Genomic DNA, 7,358 nt, shown 5'->3' with positions numbered 1-7,358 from the left:
AGGTCTCTTTTAATGAAAAGTGACACTGAGTAGATTTTTTAGTGTTTGACCATGTTGAGCTGATACTTTGATGCAAACAGCACAGGATATTCACAGCTGTAATCATTTTGGCTGTTTTCTTTCTCAGTTGATTGTAGATGTATGCTGAAAACTCCTACTGCTAATTAATTTGGACTGGAAGAGCAGTAGCTGCTGAATGTTTGGTACGAACTATTGCACGTGAGTTTACAATGTATTAAAATCGAATGAAATGATTAGCTGCAAACTTTTTGTATGTATCAAGACAAAATGATTCTTTTTTTTTTTTAGAGAAGTGTACTTTAAAAGCCTTCACATGTTAATGAGTTGGAAGAGCAGTAGTTGCTGAATGTTTGGTACGAAATATTGCACGTGAGTTTACAATGTATTAAAATCGAATGAAATGATTAGCTGCAAACTTTTTGTATGTATCAAGACAAAATGATTCTTTTTTTTTTTTAGAGAAGTGTACTTTAAAAGCCTTCACATGTTAATGAGTTGGAAGAGCAGTAGTTGCTGAATGTTTGGTACGAAATATTGCACGTGAGTTTACAATGTATTAAAATCGAATGAAATGTGTAGCTGCAAACCTTGTGTATGTATCAAGACAAATGATTCTCTTTTTTAGAGAAGTGTACTTTAAAGGCCCTCACATGTTGAGTCGGATGAGCAGTGGATGTTGAAACAGCGGTTCAGACACCTGTGGCACACAAAGGTATTCCTTTTCTGTAATGCTGGGATAGTTAGGATATTTTAAAATGTTTTTATTGTAGTGTATGTGGATGAGGCTTTGTATTTTAAATTGTAATATGATTTGATGTTAAGTAGTTTGTGTATTTTCAGTGTTTATGTATAACAATCAGTTTTTTTTTTATGTGATCATTTCATGGGTTGACTTATTGTGTATTTTTGGTTTTTATTGTCGTTCTTTTCTAGAGTCTCGTGCTGTTGATCACTGTTTTCCCTACCTTTTATTTTCGTTGGTTTATTTAATATTTTTTTGGTTTTGTGAAATATCACCCATTTAGTTTTGTATTTTCTTTGTATTGTTTGGTTGGCCCAGTATTAGTCGATTTGTGTTGTATTTACATGGTTTATTGTGTTTCGCCGCTAGGGCGTTCTAGCTTGGAGTAACCAAGAGGGGACATATTCACTTCCACTTATATGAGTGCGGTGTGGAAATGGTGTGTGGTTGAGTTTGTGTATTATTGTGGTGTATAGGACATTGTCTTTCCTTTTGGGGTTGATGTGTATTTTTAGATTGATGTGTTTCTTTTTAAGTGTTATGTCACACACTCTAGTTACTACTACTTCTGTAACATCAGTCGCCTGTTTTTTTTGAGTGAAACCAAATGAGACCAGGGGCCTGTACCATGAAGCCGGTTTAGGTGGCTAGCCAGCTATGTTTCAGTTTAGTTTCCGCCAACCCTGGGTTTTAGGTACTATGAAAGTAGCTCGGCTTTAATCGGTGTTCGTTGCCATGGTATCTTACGCTGCACGGCTAACCTGCTCCGGGGCAGGTTATGTTCTGGATTCGAGATCTCAGACTGAAGTTTGACCAATCAGCTGAGAGCAAAGAAACATATAGGTGACGTAACTTATTCACCTTTTCTTCCAAATCCGGTGAACATCTCAGCGCAAATTGTTAGACGAGTACTTCGTAAAGAAATAATTTTTAGCATGACAAAATCCCCTTGCCTTTCCTGATAATTATTTGTATGAAAGATACAGATTTTCCGCGGAAGCAATGTCTTATCTTTACGAACTTCTTGAGCCGCACATAAAGAATTTAACACGTCGAATTCATGCACTTACTGTACCGCAAATATTGCGTTGCGTTTTTTTTTTTTTTGCAAGTGGTACATTCTTGCACGGTGGGTGACGCACAGAAGCTAGGGGAAAACATATGTTTGTCGAACCATTCGCAAGGTGGTCCTCGCTCTGCAGGAGTACATTAATAGTTTCATTAATAGTGTTTCCCGGACATTTATCGACCATGTCCATAAAAGAGGACTTTTATAAAATTGCCGGTAAGATATATTGATAGGGTGACATCACATGAACACTTTTTTTTTTTTTTTTTTTTTTTTTTTTTTTTTTAAAGAAGCAAATTTCACAAATGTAGGCTACTATACAATACATGTTAAGAATTATTTTAAATATTTTTTATTATTATTCTGTTAATCTTATGATAGGATTCCCTAGAGTCATTGCAACATGCAGTCTATTGCTCCAATCTCCACTGCTAGGGGAACATGAGGCAGATTATGTTAATAGGAAGTCCTATCACAGCCTTAATGTTCAAGTAGAGATGATGTGAATATGTGAGATGATTATTTTCTGAGAGATGAATCTTTAAATTAATAGTAGCCTAACATTAACAGATATAACAATGATCTACTAAACATTTCATCTGCAGACGACTTGTGGTCATGAATGTATGATCACAAGTTTGGATGCCAAATTGCCTGGCTCCAGTGCTTGTCTCACAAATTTTCCGTGAGTCTTTGTTGTGTCAGCGCTTTGAGGAAAGCAAGTTAAATTTGGTACAGTACAAAACACTGTTCATTTAAACTGAGATAGAAAAACCTACACAATAACCCCCTATCATGACCCTCAGACAGGGCCACAGCACCACTTCAGTGTGGCCCTCAGTAAAACCAGAGTGAAGATAGAGATGACCTTTGGCATCCTAAAGGCACATTTCAACTGTGTTCGGCGCTTCAGAGTCACCAGAGCGGGCATCACAGATAGTGGCTGTATGTGCCATTCTGCACAATATAGCCACCAGTAGAAAGGAGCGAGAAACAACACAAAACCAGCTTCTCCCCGATGAAACTGACCCGATCACACTTGACCACCCAGCTGGTGCAGATGTAGATGCAATCACCATACAATATTACACTTAATAAAAGCACATTGAAACTGCAGATATGTCTCAAACTGTTTTATTGGTTTTGTGGGATGGGAGGGAGAAAGAGAGCAAGAGAAAGTTGCATTAATAAATATTCATACTAAAGTGTTACTTGGTTAAATAAGTTATACTATATATACTATATAACTATATACATACTGAGATCAGTTTTATCCAGCTGTTTGATTTTGTTTGGAGCCTCCTCAGCTCACAGTCAGCTCCTTTAGTGTGCAGTCTAGTTCAAGACTCCTTTAGTGTGCAGTCTAGTTCAAGACTCCTTTTGTACAGGGCCCTGACTGAGTCTGTTTCCACCTGAAACATAATTCCACCACAAACATGATCATTACAAGTTTTCTGGAGGCTCATCAAATCACAAAAAGTTCCTTGACTTCCTACAAACACAGGACTGACTGTAATTTATGTCAAGGGTTTTAAATCCTTACACATTTCTTCTGAAGCCCATTGAGGTAGAGGCCTCAGTTTCTGGGTCAGGTTGTGAAAAATCCTACAAAAGAGATGTGTAAGGGCCAGTCTCTTTTTTTATGCCACACATTCAAATGTTTGCCATAATAAAAAGCCCAGTGCATTCACATCAGCAACTGTCTGAGAACACACAGACAGAGTGTCTTCATCATTTGCTTCACCCTAATAGTGTGTGTGTGTGAATGTGTGCTAGCTTCAACAGGGACACTGTATTTCCCTCTACTGCAGAACATACAGTCAGCCATATTTAAAACTTAAAAGTAGTAATGTATTGCACACGTACCCAGTGTTACTTGCTTAGAGGAGCCAGCACCAGGGTCAGATTGTACAGCACCTGTAATCCCATCCATAATCGGCCGTCCCTTATTGCCTACTCAGAGCCAACTCCTCCGCCACAGTGTATTCTGGTTTTCTGAATTTAACTCTTTATTTCTGTTTGCTGCAAACAAGTGTGATAAAATGTTCACAAAAGTAATAAAAGGTTGTGGTAAATACTCTTTGAATTAACTCCTTGAAATAACCTTTGAATTATATTTTTATATTTTGTCTTTATCTGCTGCCAAGAACATTTGGAGTTGGGGTTGCATCTAAAAATCAATGAATATTAATCTTTCTTAGTACATACATGCACATTTTTTATATATTATAAAAATAAGCTATAGGCTATATTACACATATAGGCATACATATATACATACATAATTTTACATAAATATAGAACGTATTTGTTTAACTTACACATTAACAATCAGCAATCTTTCTCCAACAGTCTTCTCTTGCTTTGGCAGCAGAGAACGTATTGTTTCGAGCTTGAAATACATATTTAAATTCATCGTAATTATGAATGATTATCTCTTGCTCCTCCGCAGAAAAATATATCGCTCTCGCTCTACCCGCGATTGGTTGTTCAGTGTCGACGTCACTCTTTTATGTGCACGCGCGCGTTGAGTAATCATAGCTTGAGGATCAAAGCCTGAGTTGACAAAGAAAGTTGATGAGCTGCATCATGGTACCAATAAAGCCTGATTGCATCGGTTTGGTTTTGTCAACTCAAAACTAATCCTGTAACCCCGAGTTTGTTCAGCTACCTTCATGGTACAGGCCCCAGAACGTATGTATTTAAATAAAAAGGTTTTGTTTATAGTAGTTCTGCCTTTGAGTTTATTCATTGAATTGAATAGCCGTGCGGGGAAACCTTTAAGTGATTTGGGGATCTCCTACTCAAGTAAAATTGGAGTGGCGTAGTCAAGAGCAGTTTAAAGCAAATAAACATTACTTAGCCCCATTACATATGTCTTTTCAAAATAACCAAGATTCCATTCTCCCTTCATCAGTGGTTGTAGCCCCCATTCGCTGGGACATCATGGATGAGATCCAACGGGCACAGCAAACAGATCCTTCCCCACCTTCTTGCCTACCAACCAAGCAGTACGTCCCACGCATCCTTCGACAACGTGTGATCCAATGGGTACATTCTTCCCTCAGCGCTGGACATCCAGGTATTCAACAAACTATAGCCTTAATGCGCAACTCATTCTGGTGGTCAGACTTAAAGGGATACTTCAGGATTTAGCATTAAGCTTTGTATTAGTAGAAAACCTGTAGTATTTTCGAATTACCGTGCTTTCCACACTCATATTCCCCTGAGAGGAGAGATTTATGTATTTTTTGTCTGGAAAAAAATCCTCCGATGACGCAAAAATCGTCATTTTGCGTCATCGGAGGATTTTCTGGCCAGAGGCTAAAGACTACAGCCAGTAGATGGCGTTGTTCCGCATGTTTTCAGCCCGCCCATAGAGGGTGGGATCTCACTCACAGAATGTACACAGTGTCAGCCGTCTTTCTTGGGAAGCTAAGCTAGCAGGCTCTTGTTCTGTGGAGAAAGCTGAATAGTAGGAGAAAGCTGAGTAAGTAGGGGTTACCATCCTCTTTTTCCCGGACTTGTCCGGCGAGCGAGACTGTTAAAAATGTCCGGGATTCGGCTTTTGCGTTCTGCGGTCGCCATTCATTGTTTACATGCACACCTTTTGTTTCAATCTAACTGAATTCATTCCGATTGGTGAATCTGAATGTAGGGTTTACATGAACGCTAAACAAGTGTTAGGTTGATGTGCGTTTTACCATTTCTAAGAAAATTCCCGCTCCTCCGTGAGAGATGCGAGCGAGACCGGCGCGTCTCAGTAATGACGCCACCGGCCTCGCGCTGTTCTCCCGCGGCCGTCAGCCTCGTCCTGCTCACCACAGTAAACATAATGAATGGCGACTGTAGACCGCAAAAGCCGAATCCCGGACATTTTGGCCGATATCTAAATCCCTGGCAAACTCATCACGTAGGCTAGCATTGTTGTTTTCAACTGAGCACTCTTACCGGTAGGCGTGGCCTCCTAAGGCAGCGAAGCAAGTGCATTCTGGGAGTTGTTGTCTTTCATCCACATAAGCCAAAAATACATTTTCTGGCTTTTCTCAGTCTAGAAAGCTCCAAATTCAAAAATTTCTTCACATTTCTTCTACTTAAATGACCTATTTTAAATACACATTCATCTTCCCAGAGGTGAAGTATCCCTTTAATTAAAGATGTTACTTCATATGTCAAGTCTTGTCCTGTATGTGCTCAGTCTAAGACCCCCAAGGAACTACCTGCTGGACTACTGGAGCCCCTACCCATTCCTCAGAGGCCCTGGTCCCATCTATCAGTAGACTTTACCCCAGATCTACCCAATTATAACAATTTCACCACTTTTCTGGTAATCATTGACCATTTTTCTAAAGCTTGTCGTCTTGTCCCACTGAAGGGTCTTCCCACTGCCATGGAAACAGCCACTGCCTTGTTCCATCATGTGTTCCAGATATATGGATTACCAGAGGACATTGTCACGGACCGGGGTCCACAATTCACGTCGAGGGTATGCAGGAATTTTGTAAACTGTTGGACATTAATGTTAGTTTAACCTCAGGCTACCACCCACAGGCGAATGTGCAAGTGGAGAGATTGAACCAGGAGATCGGATGTTACCTTAGGTCATACTGTAGTCGAGAACAATAGAGATGGAATGAATTTCTTCCATGGGCTGAATATGTCCAAAATTCACTTCTATCCATTGCCATTGTTTTTGCCTTTTGTTATGACCATTTGCCTGCCTTTTGGATATCACGTCTTTGGATTACTGTTTTTGCCTTGGTTGCTTAATTGGACTGTCTATTTTTGTTCACTGAACCCAGCCTGTATCTTTGACCATTGCTTTGACTGTCGATTTGGATTTTCTGCTTCAATAAAACTTCTGCATATCGTTGCTGTTGGGCGGAAACCTCATGTCCAAATTTTGTCAATTTCATATTTTTTCACAAATCGATGCTATTGGTCAGTCCCCACGTGGTTCTGTTATTTTTACAAATTATTCACCAATCTAAAGTGTTGAAAATAGCTTGAGAGCAAATCTCTTAACTCCACTGGACCTTCAACTGTCAGAGAATCCTTGTAATTCCACCTCTTCTTCACTCCGCGGCGGGAGCCTACGTGGCATTTTGTCTCCTCAGGATTGAAAGTCGCAACGATTAAGAAATCCTCGTCGAGCAACGCGTAAAGCAAGCCTTAACTCTGATTTTATCCGTGTTAAACTATGATATCAGTTATTGATGTATTTTAAATGTCTACTTATTACTAGGCTTATTATTACTAGGCTGCTTATACGTGTGCATTGAAGTTTTAAAATGTATCTAATATAATACTTGAATTGAATTAAATGTTTTGGATACCAGCATTAAATTATTGTTTTTATTATTATTTTACTGACTTAAAGTTGGCACTGTGCATGTAATATACCCCAAGTAGCCTAACTTAGCAGGTTTTATTTATGGGAGAAAAAAGGTCTGTCTGCCAAGTAAGCCTATCTTTGGATAACTCTGTCTTGTTTTTTAGACAATAACGAGTGAAAATAGTTAGGTT

At 39.2% G+C, this 7,358-nt stretch overlaps 1 long non-coding RNA gene across 1 annotated transcript; it reads left to right on the top strand.

Moving 5' to 3' along the window:
• Window positions 1–399: 399 nt before the first annotated feature.
• Window positions 400–6,869, top strand: LOC311083960. The gene is made up of 4 exons (XR_014606400.1): window positions 400–561; window positions 647–733; window positions 4,750–4,914; window positions 6,208–6,869. It is a non-coding gene; the product is annotated as an uncharacterized lncRNA (long non-coding RNA).
• The last annotated feature ends 489 nt before the right edge of the window (window positions 6,870–7,358 follow it).

The sequence above is a fragment of the Abramis brama genome (genome assembly GCF_963993115.1).
Source record: "Abramis brama genome assembly, chromosome: 1".
NCBI classification, from domain to species: Eukaryota; Metazoa; Chordata; class Actinopteri; order Cypriniformes; family Leuciscidae; genus Abramis; species Abramis brama.
This window is presented reverse-complemented; position numbering and strand designations above follow the sequence as displayed.